This window comes from Meleagris gallopavo, chromosome 1 (genome assembly GCF_905368555.1).
Source record: "Meleagris gallopavo chromosome 1, MGAL_WU_HG_1.1, whole genome shotgun sequence".
NCBI lineage: Eukaryota > Metazoa > Chordata > Aves > Galliformes > Phasianidae > Meleagris > Meleagris gallopavo.
The window spans coordinates 4,061,768-4,085,185 of NC_139404.1; positions in this window are offsets into that span (position 1 = coordinate 4,061,768).

A 23,418-nucleotide genomic window follows, 5' to 3' on the forward strand; every position below is an offset into this window, starting at 1 on the left:
TGCTGCCTTTTTTTTGAAAACCAGGGAACAAGAGCAAACAAAAGAGGTATTTTCCAGGAAAATTGTTGTATTTTAATTTAACTATAAGTCATGTATGTGAACTGTCATTTAAAATGCTGTGGGGAATAAGAGGTGCCCATATGGGATCAAGCTATGCGACTGGGGTTTAGCAAAGACACTTGCCCTCTTTGAGTCCTTCTGGAGGTCAGGAGGATACATCAGACCACTAAAACCAGTACTAAACCCCATGCTTAGACAACTGAATGTGGTTCCACATCTACATTTGGAGACACAGCTTGCACACAAAAACATAGATGGAGACACAAAAACGTAGAGGTCTTAATCTGCAAGATGAGTTCCACACCAAAAGCTAGATGAGATGAATCCCACCTCATAGAAGTAAGTTTTCTTCTAACATCTCCAACACCGGGAACACGAGTAAGAAAAATGATGAGCTAAGCCTGGCTCAAGTCCCCATAGACTCATCTGTAGTCCTGTGCTTCTCAGAGAAAAAGGACAGATTCCAGATTGACTCAACTTGTAGGTTGCACATTAGGAAAAAAAATATTCACAGAAAGAGTAGTGAGGCACTGGAACATCCTGCCCGGGGAGGTGGTGGAATCACCATCCCTGGAGGTGTTCAGAAGTCCTGTGGATAGAATCACAGAATCATCAACATTGGAAAAGACCTCCAAGATCATTCAGCCCAACCATCCAAATATCACTAGTATTTCCTACTAAACCACATCCCTCAGGTGACTCCACCACCTCTCCGAGCGGCCAGTTCCAGCACCTGACCTTCCAGAGAAGAAGTTTTTCCTAATGACCAACCTGAATCTTCAGCTACAGGCAGCCGTAGAAAATGATAAGGTCTCCCCTGAGCCTCCTCTTCTCCAGACAGTTCCTTCATCCACTCCTCACAAGACTTGTGCTCCAGACCCATCAGCACCTTTACTGCCCTTCTCTGAACATGCTTCAGGGTCTTGATGTCTTTCTTGTAGTGAGGAACCCAAAACTGAACACAGTACTTGAGGTGCAGCCCCACCAGGGCTGAGTACAGAGAGATGATCACTTCCCTGCACCTGCTGGCAACATTATTTCTGATATAAGCCAGGATGCCATTGGCCTTCTTGGTGTTGACCAATACCCCCAGGTCCATTTCCTTTACACAGTCTTCCAGCCACTCTGTCTCAAGCCTGTAGCATTGCTTGGGATTGCCATGGACAAAGTGCAAGACCTGGTACTTGATCTAGTTGAACTTCATCCCATTGACCTCAGCTCAGCTATCCAGCCTGTTCAGATCCCTCTATAGGGCCTTCATTACCCGGACACCAGCACTTCACACACACACTCTCTGCTGTATGCATTAACTTGTTGCTTAACCTGTTCGTTCCTTTTGTTTGAACTAATGACACTGGGCAGCCAGGCAGCATTAAGGGCACATCCTGCACTGCTAATCTTTTCTCATTCCCTACATGATTATTAACATCAATATCCCACCAAACATCTTCTATCAGTGGAACCTGAAGTATTTTGCTTGGAAAGCAACTGTAAGAGCAACAATTTGGCACAAATACATGTCTGTGTCTGTTTGTATACCAGTGTTGAAATACGGTGTATTTTCAACTTAGCATGCTTCACGTATAGTATGTCTACAGTTCTTCAATATCTCAGATGGCCAGGCAAAGAAACAGTCACAATCTGCAAAGCTGGAAGGGTTTAAAATGTTTTAGAAGATATTCTGCATTATACCAGGCCAGGAAAGGGATAGGAACAGAAGATTTCATTTAGATTACAAATTCTCCAGAGAGTGGGCTGCCTTTGCCTGTGTTTCTGAATGGTATTTGACATAATACACTCTCTGAATGCATATCCATGAACCTTCACATAACTCAGCAGAGATCCCCTAATAGTACTACAAGGGCTTGAAATGCTATTTGTGGTGGTGTATCATGGGAGAGAAAAGATCCAGGAGTCTCAGTTACAGAAAACTATAGCTGAACTCTTCATCTTTGCTTGTAGAGAGCAATGGGCATTTTCCAGACATGATTTATCTACCCTAATTCATATTAATTTATCCCTAGAAGGCCTTATGTCTCTCTTCTGACTACACAGGTTGAGATGGAGAAATTTACTTCTGATGTGTCTACATTTGATCCCATGAAGCCCACCAATTGTGGCAATGACACTATTCAGAATGAAATGAATTTTTGCCAGACACAAAGAAATTGTATGATATTTTTATCCGAACTGCATCACAGTGTAATTACTGCTAGGGTGGACAAGCATACGGCTTTGATGGGTTGATGGATGGAATAGATGATCTCGATAGTTTTTCCAACCTTAATGAATCTATGATCCTTTGCTATGGTGCCCAGGGCTCCCATTGCTTGTGATGTACCAGAAAAAAAGCCACACTCTTTATGAGTTGAAGCATAGAGTGGAGGTGGATGAAGTGTTCCTGCATACTGCAAAACAATGGTGGATCTTCTGTCTAGAAATCTTATTTCCAACAAGCAGAGGAAAAAAAAAAAAACTTGCCAAATTTCAATAGAATGAGGTAAATATTTGTGGTTGAAAGAACTGAAAAGACCTACTTTGGTGAGATGATCACAGTTTTTAGAGGAGAGAAACAAGTCTTCAAGGTGTCAAGCTGAGCAGTCAGGAGAGTGTTAAGTTAAGAAAAGTGGAAGGCAGAAAAGGAGGAATGAATGAGTATTCATTTAGCACAAAATTAAGATGTCAAGAACAAAATTAATCAAGGCACCAAGGGATGTGAAGAGAAGAAATTCTTTAATTGCCTATACTCCGATGCTGGGAGTCTGAGTAATAAACAAGAATTGGAATTGGAATAGCTCATTTATGAGTATACATTAGACCTTGTTGGCATTATTGAAATCTTGGGGGAAGATCTGCATGACTAGAATATTAAGATCACTCATTATAATCTATTTAGGAAGGATAAAGTGGGCAAATGCAAAAGGGGAGTGGCACTCAACATCAAATGTGTTTCTGTAGGAATTAGGTGCCTAAGCTTCTCTTGCAAAGCTTTTCAACCATTTCTGCATGTTTTACATTTGAAGACATTAAAAAAAAAGAAGGATGTCTGGGATATTTGCAAGGTGGGATATTTAGAAACCTCCATTTCTCAAAGGTGTTAATTGTGTGTCACTCTTGAAAGACTTTGTCTCCAAATACAAGACTCTGAACTTAATGAATGAAGCAGCGTTTTGGGAAAATCCTTGGGTTTTACTGCACACAAAAGCTCAGGTTTGACAACATCTGTTTGAATGGCATTTATGAAAATTGATGTAAATAAAATGAGACATAATTCTCCTGATCCCATGCTCTGATTAAATACTACCTGAATTTTGTGTGCAGAATTACAGCAACCAGACCATTCTGAAAAGCAGTTTGTAGGCTTCTCTGACCCTTCCTGCCATTATACACAGAAGAAATCTAGTCCTTTTCATTTTTCAATGGGATAAATTATTGCTGTGCTTTTGGAAGACTCAATATTGGCAGGTTTGTGGAATAAGAGTGGCTATAATCATCACTTATTCTTCTGCAGCAATTTCCCTGACATCAATTTAGATGCTCAGCCTCACCATGCCTACATACACATATTTTATTTCTCAGGTAATTTCTACAATTGTCTCTACATTTTTTCAGATGAGTGAACTGTACTCTAAGTACAAATATTCTCTAAGCTATTATCTCCTGTATCTTTAGGAGTTACTTCATTCTTCCCTTCTACCCTTCTAAATCCCCAAAACCTTCCTGATTTTGGCAACACTGTCATTCATTTTATTTGAAAATTCTGTCTGGATCACAAACTTCATGCTGCTAGGCTAATCTCATGCCCTTATTCCTGTGAGATTTATGCTGTTTCACACTGCAGAAGCCCTGTCCCTCCACTTCTCATTATCAGAAGTAATCTCAAAACCTCAAATGCTAGGAAAGTCCCAAAGTTTTTCTTGCTGTATCCCAAGAATTTCTTTTTTTCTTTCCACAGAAAGTTTAAAGCTAAACAACAACAATTTGAATATGTCTCGATGACTCCAAACCATTCATTATGGGAACTGTGTGTGTGCTGGAAGGAGTAAACCAAAAGGAGAAGTGCTTGGCCAGAATATCTCACCACAAAGCGAGAAGTCTGGTGCAAAGTGACTGCAAAGCAGTATTTGGGTGGGCTGGGATACAGAGGCAAGTCACAAGACTCTTGAATGTGTACAAATTTCTCTCTTCAAAAACGTGTTTTTTTTTTTTTTTTTTTTTAATGTAGAAAAGGGATACTCATGTTTCTCCTGCGTTAATCAGTGATTCATGCTCTCCTTTCAGGAACAGCAAAATGAAGGCATAGCAGAGCATGAAAGGAAGAGATGATTCAGACCTCATTCCTGATTTTATGCTTGAGTAATATTCCTGAGTACAAAGTCGCATCAGTCATCATGTTGTCAGTGTAATGCTGGGACAAGTGAAGGCAAAACTGGGATTTACAAGGTGTACAGCTCTGCAGAGCACATCCGTATATACATTTCCACAAATCAGGTCCAGTGAATAAGCTAAACACAGCCAATATAATGCAAGATCCTTCAGCTAATTAACTAATTAGTGCACGGTTTTCTTGTTCCATCTGAAGCTCAGCTCAAACCCTGCTTGCTTCACTGCAGCAGACACTTCCCCAAGAGAGAGTACAAAATACCCCTGGTTATTACAGCACAGTGTGCATCTGGATGAATAGGCATTGGCACAGTTACAGTTGCAGTTCCTAGCATCTCTTGGGAAATTTTACTTGAAGCAAAACTCATTCAGATCAACACTGAGGGAGGCATTGTCATGCCTGTGGGGCTGTAAACAAAAGAAAATATTTGTCACCTAGAAGTAGAGTTAAAAGCAGATATGCTGGGGATGGCAGCACTGTGGAGTATAGGAGATTTGGTCTCTGTTGATAATAAAGAACATAACAGGTACTGATAATAACCACACTGACAGGAGAAGCAGTCAGAACACAGAAATAACAAAGAGGAAAGGGATGAGGTTAAGAATATAATCTGGAAATAATGAGTGAGATTCAGCTGAAGAAGAATAGGATGAAGCAGTGAAGGCTGAGGAGGAAATCTGGGACCACAAAGGGTAGGCTCCTGCTGCAGTGGAGCTTATGAAAAGGATGCAGCAGATGCTCAGGGTACCTAAATTCCCCTGGGAAGGAGGCAGGTGTGGTGGGGATCCTGAGCACCTATTTGTCTAGCTAAAGCCTAGCCAATGTAATATTATTGTAATAAAAGTAGATTAGCTGCAAGTATCCAAGTTGGAATTCTCATAGCTGCCTACTGAAAGGACATGGGGTCCATCTCATCCAGTGATCCTTGAGTTACCAGCTGTTGCACTATGTGAAACATTAGAAACAGTCAGAGATCTCATATCCACCCTCTGTTCACTTGGTCATTCATTTCTCCTCCACTACTGGCTGCTCTGGTATGCAAGCTGTTGACAAACCACCAAATGAGATGCTTTACACACTTGGGCACAGGTGTGTGCTCTGGCTGTCATCATGGCCTAGCCTATTGTCACACCACCCTTCTCATGGTTGCCCAGTGATCTGGTTGCCATTTACAGGCTGAACTCTGGATTACTGGAAAACACATATCCCAACTCTCAGTGTCCTTAGCTTTGCAAATCCTAGATGTTTTATTTTTTTGAAAGACTTCCACTGAGTTCTGAACAGAAGTAAACTTTCAAGTATCCATTAATGAAGTGGAAGTGCTCCAAGGAATACAAATGATCTAGCATCTACAATTGGTGTGCGAAGAAAGGCATGAAAAGGCATGTGTCACTTGGCTGGGCTAAGTGGAGAATAGAAAGAGAAGAGACCACAACTTAACCAAAGGATATGCACTGAACAGCCAAGACCTCATCCCTCAGGCTACGTAAATGTGTTGCTTTCACACATTCATCATCACAAGGGCTGGTTTCAAAAGCCAATGGAATAGCAGAGTACAAAGCAAAGCAAGTTTAAATTTGAACAAGTGTCCAAATGCTAACAAGGAACAGAGAGATAAGACAACAACATACCTTGGGACCACTCTTCCTTTGGAATCATACCTATTATGGATTGTTAGATCCTTCCTCCACTCCTGCTTGATTTCTGCCCCCATTATCTGAGCTCTGGTCATCTAACTCTGTAAGTTACCTCCAACCATATTTGGGACAACAGTGCTGTAATTCAAACATCCTTCCACAGCGGTTGCATGTTTTTGTGGTGTTTCCAGAGCAAGAATTTTAAGACTTAACTGGCAAAAGCAGCAGGAGCCACAGCTGAGAGATAATTCAGCTTTAGCAGTCAGATGCAATCACTGATATACTGTTTGGGATTTATCCCTGGCTTAGTACACCTATGTCACTTATATTAAGTCATTCGTCACTGCGGCAGTATGTACCTGCTCCTAACTGATGGTGCTGATTAACTGTAATGTATGATTTCATTTACTTCACTGAAGACAAGCAACAGCATGTGACCCTTCCTGAGACCCTACTGTAAGATGAGCTTTTTAATGTATACTCTTTTAATAAATTAACGTCACATTGAATAATACTGCTATATATGTGTGTATTTCATGTGAGTGGACACATGTTTGCTTCCATTGCAAGTAAGGATTATTCTTTTGTGTTTAGGTGGGTACATGTTCAGTGTGAATTCTCTTCTTGTGATTCCAGCTGCTTCTCTTCAATGTTTAAAATACACATAGTGCTGTAGTTATTATGCTAGGATGTGGCTACTTGAAAGTTCTTCAAGTTCAGAGATATCATGCCTAAATTTATCTGGGGATCTGGGCTTAACTAATTCATTATTGCCAGTACCCAGGAGTCTGATTTCTATCACGCTGGCAGGAGGAAAATCAGAGTCCCAGTTGAACAGCTGAGTGGCAGAATTTTAAAATCAAATCAAAGCTTTTTAATGAGGAGATGGGAGACTAGAAGATATGCTACATTGGAGGCTTTGAGCACATGATTTCCTTCCCCCTCATTGAGAACTCCTCAAGAAGACTCAATGTATGTTTGCAGTTAAAAGGTTTCTTCCCCCAGGAAAAGAGTGTCAAACTGGGAGATCGAGGAGGTCTGCCCTGCTAAACAAAAGAGAGCAAGCTTGAGCATTTAGCTAGCCATGAGGACACAAGACCAGAGGGGTGGTGGAGTCTCCATCCATGGAGGTGTTCAAGAAATGGGCATATGTGGCACTGAGGGTTGTGGTTAGTGGGCAAAGTGAGGATGGGTTGATGGGTAGACTTTGTGATCTTAGTGGTCTTTTCCAACCCTGATGATACTATGATTAGAAGCCAGAAATTGCTGTTAATTTGAGGACCTCAGACTGCCACATGCTAAAAGACAACTCAGGCCTAAGGATTTTGTATGCCTACACAATAGCTTGATGCAGAGGTTCCAGGAGTAATAGCAGTTTAGATAGATCTATGGCTAGAGATAGCACATCCTTGTCAGCCAGTTGGTCCTTAGGCTGAGATAGGGTTTAATAATTCAGAAACAGTGAGATTATTATTAGGTGGGCAATAAACCAGTGTTTCTTAGCTTTAGGATGTAACAGATAGCTCAGATACCTTTGTTCTATGCTTAATTGCAAGCTGTCCACCTGTCTCCAGGTGCCAGGACTTTGATACTTAGGTAAGAAGTTATCTACTGTAGATAGCTATGCCAGAACTAGTTATGCAGGCTTCCATTGCAAATTAGAGAAAAAACAGTATTTTTGTGCAGTGCTCCATCTAATGTAAGACACTGATTTTAGGAAGAGAGGGCAGCATGCTCCTGTGGAGTCTCTGCATCCCTCATAATATCTGCTTTGCCTCCTTCTATGGGTATCCAGAGAGGACACCTCCTTGCCTCACAGGATATTCCTCCACTGTCCTCATGAGAATGGAAAAAGTCCCTCAGCAGATCAGAAAAAACCCAAACCAATCAATCATCTAGGAAATAACTGCAGTGAGTCTTGCAAGGCTCCATGTATTAGCTAACCCTCTTCAAAAAATGTTTCATAGTGATTTATCTCTTAACACTTTTGAACTAGTTGTCATTATAATGAGCAGGAACAGCAACTCCTCAAAAAAAAAAAAAAAAAAAGAACAAATAAAAGAAAATTTGAGATAGCTATTTTCTTGACAATAGAACAACAATTCACTTTTAGCCGACTATGCTTATTTAGTTGTTGCTGGTTTCAGAGTTTATTTCCTTTTTTTTTGTTTGTTTTTTTCATTTTAAACATTTATCTTCCTTTCACAAGGAAATTGATTGTTTGAAGGAACCAAGATTGATGCACTTAATATTTACAGATGGCACACACTTCTGGACACTATTTTCTGGTGTAACCTAATAAGAAATTGATTTGTTAGCTGCTGGGTCTTTGTCTTGTTCAATAAATTTTTAAATATTTATATATGTATATTAGTACTAATGAGCCTTGAAAATGATGAACAGATTGTCCAGAATTCTAATATACTGATATTTTGGTCATACAATATATACTAAAAATGATCAGTCTAAAATTTTTGTGTCATTTACACGCATATCTAGGAAATAATTCTTACTTAAGACCGGCTTTTCTGGAATAAACAAGAATTTGATCACTTTCTTCTGTGATCATCTGTTGTCAACTCCCTGCATCCCTCAGGCTTTTTTGTTACTCTTGTTTTGATTTATCATTTGATCTTTTTCATTTTGTCGTCTTTGAACATGACTGAAATCCAGCAATATGAAAAGAAATACATTTTTGCACACATTAAGAGCTGAAATAATTTAATGAGATGCCTTCCTTTCTGTCTCCCAGAACAGAGGATTTGATCCTGATTTATCCGGCTGTTCATGCAGACCTCTGAAGTCCAGTACAACCATGCTCATTATTGAGCCAGCATTGAATACTGACAGAATTTGTAGTCCCAAAGGTGGACAATTTTCAAAGAAATATACTTCCAGAAGAATCAAGCCAGAGGAAGATGAGGATATGACTACTGTTGAGGTGCAATACTCAACTTGACTGAATATTGAAGTGAGAGCTGGGCACCCTGAGAGCTGGTAAGAGGGATGTACACTAATTTTCTCATGAAATTTTATGTGCCCTTAATTTGATCTATGTATCATGACATAAGTCTCAGAAGCATATGCTTTCCTAAAGCATAAGCAGCACAGATCAACGTAGGCAAAGGGCATGTCCAGTATGTCAAGCTATGGATTGGGGAAAGCACCATTACAAGGCATATGTATAGGTCTTGAAGGAAGCCAAGCCTATCAGCTCTAGTGTAGGATACTAGCTGCAAAAAACCTTGGGCAGCCTATCACAAACCTGTTGGCATGCTGAACCCAGAGAAGGGAGATAGCATGGTCTCACATAAACTGTACAAGGCATAAGCACAGCCATGAGGGCTTGAATCTTATCTACATTAGGAGTGATTTGACAGGGCTTCATTGAAACGTAGGATAAGTCAGTTGTAAGGTGCATCAGGAGGTCACTAGTCCAAACTTTGATCAAACCAGTGTCAAGTATGAGACCTGGTCACATTTTTCAGGTCCTCATCCATTTGGATCCCCAACTATAAGAAAGACACTGATAAACTAGAAGCAAGTCCAATGTTGGGAGTGTGGGTTGGAGCAGTTGTTCTGGTCAGAGAGGCTGAGGGAGTTGGTCTTGTTCAACCTAGAAAGGATTTCAGGAGGGATCTCACTGCCACTTTCCAGGACCTACAGGGAAATCATGACCAAGGCAGATTTTACATGAAGAAATGTGTTTGGATGAAGAAATAGACAGAAATCAAAATAATGGAAGCTCTGACTAGTTATAAGGACTTTTTTTCCCTGCTGTGAGGAAGGTGAAATATTGAATTGTAGACCCACGGAGGCTGTATGTCTCCATCTGTGAAAGTTTTTTAGGACCTATGTAAACAAATGACTGCTTATATGGGTTGATAGTGATAGGACAAGACGGAATGGTTTTAAACTGAGACAGGGGAGGTTTGGGTTAGATATTAGGAGGAATTTTTTTCACTTAGAGGGTGGTGATGCACTGGAACAGGTTGCCCAAGGAGGTTGTGGATGCCCCTGCATCCCTGGAGGCATTCAAAGCCAGGCTGGATGTGGCTCTGGGCAGCCTGGTGTCTTGGTTGGTGACCCTGCACATAGCAGGGGGTTTGAAATCAGATGATCTTTGATGTCCTTTTCAACCCAGGCCATTTTATGATTCTAGGACCCAGTGCTGTTCTAGGTTTGGTCAAACAAAGTAAAAGGGGGAGATAATTTCCCATGACTTCCTGGCACTGCTTGTGCCAGTAAAGACAAGTATCTTATCTACTCTAGAGACTTCTAAGATGCACTAATGACTATCTACTCCAGGTCCTTTTCAGCAGAGCTGCTATGACAAAACCCAAACATATAGTTCATGTATTAACTTCTGTCCAGCACTCTTAAAATTACCATTCAATCTCTAAGCAATGAAATCCTTTTCATCTGGAGAAAGCACAACTCCCATTTAAACTCTCCAGCTAAGGCAACAGCTCCTTGCTCTCAGGCCAGACAGGCTCCTAAAAAAACTGAAGGGCTGCCTGAGTTTCCAGAGGCTGTAAATTGCCTTACCTGAATCTGTCATTGCTGTTTTTGTTCCCACCGTGTTTCTGTGATCACAGCTCTGCAGTGAGTAGCTGCTCACTTCTCAGCAGACTTCCTGACAGATGATTCCTTTACAATAGGAATTTAGGATAAAACAAAAGTTGAGTACCCAGTGACACCCTCTTTTTCTCCCTCCAGCATTTCAAGTCTGTGTTCATTATCACCTCCCTAATTGGGTAATTATAATAGAGCTGACAATCACTTGGTGCCATCCAAAGGCATGTTTGATCTCACCTTTTTAAATATATATATATATATATATATATATATATATATGTATATGAAGAACAATTAAATTTATCCCCCTTTGTCACACCATTTTCAAGAAAACCAGAGAGCTCATAATAGGTATAAATGTGTATAAATCTAGGAACAACTCAGCCAGTAACTGACCTGAGCAGTACTGTGGCCTTTCAGATGAAGATTATCAAAACTAGAAAAGGTGATGGAGGAGTCCAAGTAGAACAATATTTAAAAAATAAAGAAGAAGATGGTCAGTTTCTCATCAAGATCAGCCCTAGGACTAGCTACAGCTACTTTAGTATGACTGTGTAGCATAACAGTGTGGTGGTTCACTTCACCAGCATCACCATGAGAGAAAGAAAAGCAGAAAGAGGAAAAAGCTTGTGCTAACAGACTCCTAGTCCCAGGAGTGAATAATATTAATAGGCTGTCTGCAATCTATTAGGAAAAGGAATTAATTAGTATCTTTAGATGAGTTTGTTTTGTGTTCTTTTAATTATGCACACAGGAAAAAAATACCATCTGCCCTTTTGAAAAAGAATAAAAATGCAATCACACAGGAGCAGATGCTTGATGAAGGCAAGCAGAACAGCAACACACAGCAAAAGTGGTCGCAGCAGAATCCTTAACTGTTGCTCCATTTCCTGCAAGCACATTTTAAATGACCAAACCTCTTTTTCTGTATCCCCTGAGAGTTAATACTTCAAGAAAAAATTTCCATACTTCAGGAAGCCTCTTTTATCAATGCTACAGGATGGTCTGTTTTGGTAATAGTTCAATCCATTTGGGATAAGCTCAGACTTCTGGGTTTATTGCAATCACTGAATTGTTGAGTTTGGAAGGAAAGTCTAGAGATCATCTAGTCTACTTCCACTGTTCAGAGGAGGGTCAGCCATTACAAATCTACCCGAGGCCATGTCCTGTAGAGTGTTAAAGATGGAGACTCCATAATTTCTCTGAACAATCCTTTTCAGTGTTCAACCACACAATAAAAGGCTTTTCTTATGTTTAAACAATTTCATATGCTTCATCTCTTATCCGTTATTTCTGAAGTCTCAGCTATCTCAGACACTCTCATATGACAGAGACTGTAATCTTTTATTCATCTTCATGACCCTTTGATTCACTCTCTTCAGTATGTTCATGTGTCTTGTATTGGGAAGTCCAAAACTGGGCAAATGGTCCCACATGTGGCTTCACCAGGGCTGCAGAGGAGAGAAAGATGATCTCTATCAACCTGCTGTCATCCTAATGCAGTGAAGGATGCTGTTGTTTTTTGGTATTTTTTGTCACAGGGAGAGATGCTGGTTTATTTTCAGCTTTATGAACCCAAGACCACCTGATCATTCTCTGCTAGGTTGATTTCAAGCCAGTCAACCCTCCAAGTATACAGGTCTATAAGGCTGTTTCTTCTCAGGTGCAGGACTCTGCATTTCTCTCTGATGAGTGATATTTGATGTCTTTTAGTCCTTTGGGATCTGCAGGTCCCGCTCACCATGATCTTTCAAAGATAATCAACTGTCCTACTCGGTGCCCATTGGTGCCTCCCTTCAGGACTTGTGGATTTGTGTATATTCCATTGAAATGTTCTCTGACATAGTCCTCCTCCATTGGGGATAAGTTTTTTCTGCTCCAGACTTTCTTAATTATCTTAAGGACTTGGGATTTTGGATTGCTGGTCTTACCAATAAAGACTGAAGTAAAGAAGGTGTTGAGTATGCAGATCTATGTCACCAAGTTCTCTGCCCCTTTAGCAGTAACTTTACATTTTTTCTAGCCTTCCTTTTGCTGCAGATGCACCTGTACAAGTCCTTCTTGTTTCTATTCCTATCCCTAGCTATATTCAATTCTAAGTGTGTTTTGGGCATGTAGGAATGGTAGGGACTTGGCAAGCTAAATAATGCCCCTTTATTTCTCCTAACTGTCCTGGTATGACACAGTCTCCACTTCTTATACACTTCTTTTCTACTTCAGAGTTTTACTGGAAGATATTTGTTTATCCATGAAGACATTATGCCATCTTTTCTTGTCTGTACGTATAAAGTCCCATTGTGGACCAGAGTCCATTCCAATTGTGAAGTCCAGCAAGCCTTAACACTAAGGAGGAAGGAATCTGCTCCATAAAAACATGGACACAAATAATTTCCCTAGAGGAATATTAGAAGAAGAGCTTTAATCTCCTATATAATTCTCTGCATATGAAGTTACAAGTTATCCTTTGCATTTAATAATTGAGTCTTTTATCTATAACAATCTCATCTAGGCTCCCTGGACTTTTGCAATGGCAATAAAAGTTAATAAAACTTTGGAATATGTTCTTATGTTGAATCCACATACTTTCTCTTATGGGTCTTTAATGGGTGATAATGCATCCTTGGAGATGTCAAGTAGTTTGGTAGTAGGGATAAAACCATCTAGACATTCAATTACATCCAGAACAGGACATTATGAACAGTGCAGGTGATAAAACCCTTTCATGTAATATATATTCCAAGAATGGAGGGAGAAAACTGAATTGATTTTTTTCACATTATTAATTGAACACAGCAGCCATATTCAAAAGGCTGAGTCTATTTAATTATGAGCCTGTGATGGGTTCATGGGAACCACTGAACCTGCAGTATCTGGGGCTTTCCCAGTCACACACTAATACTTGATATTGAAGAAGAAATTTCTGTAATTGTTATGCAAGTGTGGGTCATCTCATGAAGAGATGCCCATGCTTTTTAGTTGTACCATGCATTTTCATTGACTTAATAAAAGAAATCTACCAGTGTTAGAGGGAAAGGAGTAACGTAACATCACCTTCAATTATTAGAAATCAGTGTCATGGCCTGATGGCAAAAGCTCTGATTCATGAGAACTCTTCCATGGGCACCAGCCGCCCTGTTACATGGAACTGAGTGCATAGCAGAAGACGCAATAGGGAATATCAATCTATCAGGTAAGGCTCTCTTAATATCAGTTTTTCTTCATCCACCTAATTCCAGAATAAAATTCAAAAGAAATCTAGCTACAGACATTAAATTGACTTTCTGTATTTCAAGTCAATTTAACCAGTCATCAGTACTGCTAGTCTGGGTTACAGTCTGGAAGGGTAGGCTTTGTCACCATTGAAACCCAGATCTCATTTATAAATCAGAAATTTTCTCTAGAAAAAGTGCATCCATACAATTGGAGCTCCAGCTTTGTTTCTGTTGTTTAATAAGAATCACCATTCCTTGCAAGTTCACTTTAAGGACAGTTAACTGCTGAACATAACACATTTCAAATAGAGGACAGTCCTCTCTCCAGACTGCTTTCAAAAAACAAAAATAGTGACATCAGACCACACCTTTCCTCTGCTGGGTGTTAGTTTGAGTGGAGAATACCAAATGTTGGAGTGAAAAAGCCCATAAGACAACTCAGTTCAAGATTTCCCCCAAGCCATCACTGAGTCAGTTGTTTCTTCAAAAGACTATTCAGATCTCTGCCCTCCATGAGCACCTATATGGCCCTACTATATGGAACAGATTTATGAATCACCCATTGGACTGAACAATTACAACCCTGTTATTTCTTTCCTGTTTGCCAGACACACAGTCACAGCTCAAGGTCTTATACAACCATACTAAACCTGATGATGTATGGGAAGTGACACTATCTTATTTGAGCATATAGTAGAAAACCAGTGGGCACTGAGACCCCTGCTTGGCTTCATTGCTGTTTGAAATGGGCTTTATTATATATCTCACAGAAATAGCTGTTTTATATTTAGTGTCCATTATTCATAATGAGATAACTTCTTAAGGCTTTATGTGGGGAATGTATGAGTATATAAGGATCAGACAGAAAAGAGCTGCGAGGTTTGATCTGAAGAATTTCATGCTCCAAAAAATGTCTATTTTAAACAATGAAACAACATCAGCAGAATTTGTCTTTGTTTTAGAATCATGCTGAGTGGCTTAACTGTGCCAGTTGGTTAGTTTGTGTCTTCTGAGTGAAAAGAAATGTCTGTGAGCTCTCCCAAACTTGAATTTCGATGTCGAGACACTTCTGACATGAAAATAATGAAGATGCTGAGATTAAAGTAACTCAGAGGACATTTACTCGATTTTGTGCTTGATATACGAAGAATACACCAGACAGTGTGTCACAGAAAATAACAGCAAGGAAAGGACTGAGAAGAAGGAAAATACCATAGTAACATTCATAATCTATCCAGGTGCTACAGGGACATATAGGGTGGGAGCAGAGTTATTCACCTCTGCATAGATTCAGCTGAGTTGGGAGGGACCCTTGAAGATAATCTAGTCCAACTCCCCTGCAATGAACAGGAACACCTACAGCTGGATCAGGTTGTTCAGAACCCTGTCCAGCCTGACCTTGAGTGTCTCCAATCATGTGCTTGGAGCCAGGGAAGCTCTGGGGTGCCCAAGAACAGATGCAGTGCCCTGGGAAGACGCTTGGAGCTCACTGCTTCATGCTCTGCTCAATGCAGCTGGCTCAGCGTGTTATGAATCCTGCAGGTATTCAAAAGTGAAAGGGATATTGTATTTTAAGGTGCTTTTTAGGCTCTTTCAGACTGAACTTTCTCATAAAGAGCAGAGTGAAACTTGAAAATTTCCCTCCAAGACCAAGTCTCTGGATATTTCTGTTTTGTGCTTTTCTCTGCAACAGGACAAAGAAATACTTGTTTTTTTTTTTTGCGGAATGGATGAGAGAATGACAAAGAAATTCAGTTTGGAAAGGTCAGAACATAACAGATGTCAAATGCTCTTTTTGACATTTTCAGTTGAAGAGAAATGTTCTGGCATGCCTGAAATCAAAACCTTTCCATTTGGTTTGCAGAAAGGTTTTGTTTTGAATCATGTCAAATTCAACTTTGTTTTCTCATAGCAGCACATGGTCTTATGGGAACTGTAGTTCAAACAGAAATATTCATATTTCCCCCATCATCCTCAAGCAGGCTTCCTACTCATGCTAATTACATGCTAATTACAGAATCACAGAATTGCAGGAAGGGACCTCAAGAGATCATGGAAATCATTGAAACCAACCCCCCTGCTAAAGTAGGTACCCTACAATATGCCACACAGGCAAGCATCCAGATGGGTCATGATTATTACCACAGAAAGAGACTCCACAGCCACTCCGGGCATCCTGTTCCAGTGCTCTGTCACCCTTACCTTAAATAAGTTCTTCTCCATATTAGTATGAAACTTCCTATGTTCAAGTTTTTTAGTTTTACTCCTTGTCCTATCGCTACACACCATCGAGAAGAGCCTGGCTTCATCCATTTGCCTCCCACCTCCTTTTAGATATTTATGAACATTTATCAGAACCCTTCTCAATCTTCTCCTCCCCAGGCTCAACAGACCCAGGTTATTCTCTTTCCTTGTATGGGGAATGCTCCAGGCCCTTAATCATCTTTGAGGCCCTCCGCTGGACTCCTTCTAGGAGATCCCTCTGTGCCTCTGTGCCACTGATGACAACCCTCTGTGCTCTGCACATCAGCCCTCAATCCATCTCACCATCTGAGAAGGGAAAGGAAGGGAAAGGAAGGGAAGGGAAGAGAAAGGAAGGGAAAGGAAAGGAAGGGAAAGAAAGGGAAAGGAAGGGAAGGAAAAAAGGAAAGGAAGGGAAGGAAGGGAAGGGAAGGGAAGGGAAGGGAAGGGAAGGGAAGGGAAGGGAAGGGAAGGGAAGGGAAGGGAAGGGAAGGGAAGGGAAGGGAAGGGAAGGGAAGGGAAGGGAAGGGAAGGGAAGGGAAGGGAAGGGAAGGGAAGGGAAGGGAAGGGAAAAAGGGAAGGGAAAAAGGAGGGAAAAGGGAGGGAAAAGGGAAGGGAAAAAGGAAGGGAAAGGAAGGGAAAGGAAGGGAAGGAAAAAGACTAAGAACTGATTCCAGCCTGAATGACATTAATTATAATGTACACTTTTGTGGTGTCAATCATCATCATAAAATCCCAAGTGCTTCATAAATTGTAAATAATGACATCCTTCAGCATTTATTGAGGTGGAAGATGACAGGCATTCTGCATGAATGGCAATGCTCAGTGGATATTCTGGAGTAGATTTTGAAACTGAGAGAATAGGGGAGAAACTGTTTACAAGTACAATTACTACTGAAGCTCTCAAGCATGATTTAGGGATACAAACCTTTAGGTAGGCTCTAGAGACGGGATTAGGCCACCAGCTTGGACACTGACCAGCTGTAGAAACCTCCCCTTAAAACACCTGCCCAGCTGCAACATGACATCAAACACACCTGAATTCCTGAACCAGAACATCCACCTCTGATTTAAAGGTTTCTGCACTTACTGCTCTGTCTTTTAAGATTTCTAGACTGTCCAAGCAGGGTAGTGCACAAAGAATAAAGAATCGGAGAATCAGAGACTCATTAATGTTGGAAAGATCATCTAGTCCAATAATCAGCTCATTTCCACCATGCCCACAAAGCCATGTCCCTCAGTGTCACATCTCCAATTTCCTGAACACTTCCAAGAACGGTCACTCACCCACCTCCCTGGGCACCCACCAGGGAGGTGGTGGAGTTGCAGTCCCTGGCAGTGTTCAGGAGGCATCTGGATGAGGAGCTACAAGATATGATTTAGAGGCTTGTGATAGCAATAGTAATGAGTGGACGGTTGGACTAGATGATCTTGTAGGTCCTTTCCAACCTTGTGATTCTATGATTCTGTGATTTTATGATTGTATGACCAGGCATTCCTTATGACAAATCCTGATGCAGTGTTTATGGAGAACCATTGGAGAACACTTAGCCCTGTTAGCAGGATTCAGATGTGTATAAAATGCTGCAGTTATTATCTCTTATTTGGTTTTGGTTGGTTGGTTTGTTTTGTTGATGGTGGTAGCTTTGTTGTCGCTTTTTGTGGGGTTGTTTGTTGTTTCTGTTACAACTTGGATATGGAGTTCCTATTCAAGAATTGAGACTGATTCTCCTTCAAATGTAATGATATAAAATTCCATTTTCATCTCTTCTAGAGATGCATTAGGATCTTTTGTCTGGAAGATTGTACCCATTCCTTCTGCACAGAAAGGACTTGATTCTCAAGTCAAAAAGAGTGAGAAAGAGGTAACAGAGTTGTAGAGGTTGAAGCCCTCTCTTAGAAATGAGTTCTTGTCCCTGGCTCAATGCATGTGCTAACTTGTATATATTCCCACTGAATGGATAATGGTAAAGAGAGTTAACATCAAGATTTTAGATCTCAAGTTTTGAAGCAATGGGACATTTAGGCTTCTGGAACCAGCACGAGAGAAATGCTCCTTCCAAGGAATTAGGAAAGGTATATGATCAATTGAGAGTCTAAAACTGCTCTTCCTTTGTTTCCTCAGCTTTCCAAAGACTAGGAGATTTTAAACTGGTTCAGTCCACGTGTGGAGCCATCAAAGTAAGAGGCTGCATGAGCTAACACGAGGCTTACAAGGCATTTAAATGCATGTCCAACGTGGGACTGCTGTACTGGGAGAAAACAGCCATCATTTTGCTTGGGCTACTGTTCACAAAAGGGCAGGTGAATATTTAAAAATTGGGGCCATAAAAAAATAAAGAGAAAGGGAAAAGAAACATAAACAAATTAGAAAAACAAAAAACAACCAACAAAGTATTGGACTTATGGAGCCTATTTATACAGTCATTAGTAGTATATGTGGAATAAATAGCTAACTAACTAACAAGGACAGTCATGTCTGAGAGTATGTGATGGTGTAAGCACATGACTTCTAAGATTCAGCTACTGATTTATAATAGAATTCTTTTAGTCAGTAATTTTCTGTGTTGTTATGATCCTACAAATTACTCTTTTCTTGAAAAGGACTAGAATGAGACAGACAAAAGATGACACCTGCTGAAAAGATAAATGCAATTTATTTATTTTTTTTTTGCCACTTTAAAGCAGCTTTTACTTTGCTTTAATAAGCAGAGGAATAAGACTCTGCAAAAATTGTCTGTAATTACATGAATAATACGATGCATCTTCCACGAGTGAGAAGGTCAGTTGCTGAGCCTCATGAGTCTCATCTAGTCTCACTAATACATTTTGTTATCTGCATCATGCTATTGAGAGAAAAACCCCGTTGGATGTCTCAATTACCTCATACTAGGTATTCCTCTTTGTACCATCTTGCCTATGGTGTAAAATCAGGGAATTTTACACCATAACTATAACAAAAATACTAGTTTAAGTTAAATATGGAACTAGATTATAAAAGCTACTCATTTTTGTCATGTTGCCCATGGTCTGAATTAAATAGCATTTTTCTAGGTTTTTTTTTTTTTTTTTTTTTTTTTTTTTTTTTTTTTTTTTGTAGCATGGTTTCAGATTCCTGTATTCACTCAGCAGGATATAATTAACGTCAATAACATTCTTTTTATTTCCATATGGACTAACTGCTCTTATATACTAAACATCAGCCTTTAATGTAGCTGAAAAACACTCTTCCTCCATTCATTGTGTGGACTTGTGTGACAACAAGTAATATCATGGAGATCCTCCTGGAAGATTTGCTAAGGAAGAAAAGGAGGTGATTCACCAAGAGGACTTCACCAAGAGCATGTCCTGCCTGACCAACCTTGTGGCCTTTTATGGTGGCACAAATGCATCAGTAGACATGGGAAGAGCCACTGATGTCTTCTATCACTGTCATCACTGACTTCATCAAGGCCTCTGACATGATCCCCCATACTTCTCTCCAAATTGGAAGATACTAATTTGACAGATGGACTGTTCAATGGACGAGGAACTGTCTATGAGAGCATATCCAGAGAGTTGTGATGATAGAGATCTGTGATGAGTAGTGTTCCTTATGGATCAGTGCTGGGACCGATGCTCTTTAATATCTTCATCAATGACACCAACAGTGGAATTGAATACACCCTCAGCAAGTTTGCTGATGCCACCAAGTTGTGCCCAAGGGGTGGAATGCCATCCAGACCTAGACAGGCTTGAGCAGTAGAACCAGGTGAAATGCATCAAAGTCAAGTGCAACATCTTCCACCTGGGTCATGGCAATTCTCACTATCTATACAAGCTGATATAAGTAAGGATAGAGTGCAGTCCTTCCAAAAAAGACCTGGGGGTACTGGTGTATGGTAAGCTGAATGGGAGCAAACAATGTGAGCTTGTAGCCCAGAAAGCCAACTGTATCCTGGGCTGCATCAAAAGAATCATGGCAAGCAGGGAGGTGATCCTGCCTCTCTGCTCTGGTGAGACCTCACCCGGAGTACCATATCCAGATGTGGACAGACATGGACAATACTACCAGTATAGCAGTAACTGCTTGGTCCAGATTTGTCAGACAGACCCTACCAGGATAGTCATGACTTCAAAGTCTCTATTTTGACACTTAGTCAACAGTCATTACTGATTTGGGGTGCTTTGACTTTCAGATAATTTGACTCCATCATGAAAAACTGGCTGCATCATACAGAATTAGAACGGTGGATATCTGAAAAGCAGTAACTTCAGGAAGGATATTGGAAACAGAAACATATTTCAGGTATCAGTGAAAACTTCCTACTGGCTACATCTGTCTAGTTTTGTGCTAATGAACAAAGTTTAGACAGTGTCTTCAGGCTGCTGCCCACTCAATGTAATTGGAGCTTCTTTTAAAAATTGAAAACCCACGGAAAAAAAACATAATGACTTTTGTAGGAATTTTGTGGCCATCTTGATTATCAAATGAATTCAAGGGATTACTGAAGCCAGGAGCAGTTTTATTCCTGGAGCCCCAGAAAGGTTGATTTTCACCCCATAACTGTTTCTAAGCAGTTCTATGGAGTTGTTGGAAATATCATCATGTCATTTGTAAGGGCTGCAAGTACAAACTTGTGCAAAACAGCACAAAATACATACTGGAATACTAGCAGAGGTGTTACAAGTATTAGCCAGCAAAGTCTTGAGCAGAGGTGAGGTAAAGTCATTTTGTCATTTCCAAGCCTTTGCTGTTACTGCTGTAAGTGGATTGTTCTTTTCATTAAACAAGCAACCAATTTCCTTTCACTTTTTCGATTCTTACTGTTTAGGATGATCCAGCCTTTCTTTAATTTGTATTTATTCTGTTAGTTATTAAGAGTTGTTAGTTTTCAGCTGTTGAGCTTGGATTTTGTTTTGTTTTGTTTTTGTACAGAAATTCATTTATTCTTCATGTTTTTGCTTGCTTTCAAATGCTCATTAAAAATAACAAGGAACAAACTGAGTGAAAAAATGAATTCCTGATGAATTATCCTTTTCCTCTGTCAATCTAAGAATACTGAAACAAATTAAACCTTTTCAATACACAAGAAAAGAACAGACATTTATTACCAGAATACCCCTGCAGTGTATTATTGCCTAAGAGGTGATACAGTTTGCTGATAACAACATAGGAATCAATGCAGGCATTCCTAGACCCTGTTGCATGACATTAATGCCTATATACAAAAACTGATCCCAGGATCAGGGTAGATTCAGAGCTAAACAATTAGTGCAAGTCAAACATGACTCAATACAAAATAATTACATTTGCTGGTGGACAGAATAAACATGCTAGAAGAGGTTTCAGCCACCTTGATTTCAGCATTTACAAATAAAAGTATCTCCACATGAAGTGGGTGTCAGAGCTTCTCTCACGGCCATGGACTTGAAGGTGAAATTCACTTCCCCACATACTGGCACCTTGAGTGACTTGAGACACTCTAAAATGCATCCGAATGTTGCTGTCAGGTTTTCTGAACAATCAGAAAAGATTGTCTGAACTGTCCTTGAGAAACCTGCCTGGCCTCCAGTTGCTGATCCATGACGATGCAGGTATTTCCAAGATTCTGAGTGACATCTACCATCTCCTTGTGGATAGTTTAAATAACCACGTATACCACAGCTGGCAGTCACTCCCTTTATTTGGGCAGCTAAATCTAGCCGAAAGTCATGTACAGACTTCTGCTTTGCAAATGTGTGTCTTCAAGACCATCCTTGAACACAGCATTTTCTGTGATTTCATTGCCTCATGAAGACAGATTGTGAGTAGTTTGTCAAATCTCTCTTGGAATGCTCCAGAGGACAAACCCTGGTCAGAGTCAGGATGACTCTTTAAGGCTTTCCACACAGATAGCTAGAAAACCTTGTCTAAATTACAGCTTCAGGACCTCTTCACAACTTAAACACTTTCTTTCATCATCAGAGAGAATGATGCTTTGGAGGAAGACTTGCAAAACTAACAGCCAGAAGGGAAAGGAAGGTGATAGTACCCTTCTTCTTTGTGAGGTCCAATCTGGAGTACTGCATCTTGCATTTAGTACTGCAAGATCTGGGGCTTGCAGTACTAAAAAGACAAGAAGTTGTTTGAAGAAGGGCTGAAAAGATGATCAGAGGACTGGAACACCCTTCCTACAAGATAAGCTGAGGGAGCTGGGAAGTTCAGCATTGAGAAGACTTCAGTGCAACATCAATGCAGCCTTCCAGAGTGTAAAAGGAGCTTATAAACAAAATGGAGAGCAATTTTTTATGTGAACTGAAAGTGAAGGGACCTCTGGAGATATTCTAGTTAAAGTCCTCTGTTAAAACAGATTGCCTGGAGTAGTTAGTAGCTTTTGAATATCTTGAGAGAAGGAGCTGATAAGATCCCTACTCAGTCTTCTCCATGCTAAACAGTGCCAGGTCTCTCAGCCTTTCCTCATAAGAGAGATGCTTCTCCAGACCCCTTATCATCTTTGTAGCCCTCTGCTGGATTCTCTTCTCTGTCTTTCTTGAACTGAAGAGTCCAGAACTGGATAAAGCACTCTAGAGATGGCCTCACCAGGGCAGAGTAGAGGGGGAGAAGAACATCCCTTGCCTGCTGGCCATGCTCTTTTGAATGCAACCCAGAATACCATTCGCTTTCTTGGCCACAGCTGCACACTGTTGGCTCATGGCAACCAGTTGTATACCAGCACACTCAGGTTCTTCTCTGCAGAGCTCCTTTCCAGCAAATCAGCCTCTAACTTGTACTGATGCGTGCAGTTATTCCTTCCCAGGTGCAAGACTCTACATTTGCTCTTGTTTGACCAGATGAGGTTTCTCTTTGTCTAATTCTCAGCCTGCACAGGTCTTGATGAATGGCAGCACAGACTTTCAAGTAGGTTAGCTACTCCTTTCAGCTTTGTGTTAGCAGCGAACTTGCTGAAGGTGCATTCTCTCCCTTCATCCAGATCATTGATAAAGATGTTCAACAAGATAGACCCAGTATTCGCTTCTGGGGAATGCCTCTATTTACAGGCCTTCAACTAGACTCTGTGCTGCTGATAACAACCTTCTGAGCTCTTTCTTCCAGTTAACCAGTTCTCACTGTCCACTCAACTATCCCACACTTTCTAACTGTCATTACAAGGATGTTGTAGGAGACAGTGTCAAAAGCCTTGTTGAAGTCAAGACAGACAACATCCACTCCTCCCCCCACATCTACCCATTTCCAGGCACTTTCAGCTTGGCAGCATTCCCAAACTAGAATCACCCCCCAAACCTCACAGCACAGCCCAAACTCAGGAGGAAACTCTGAGCTCTG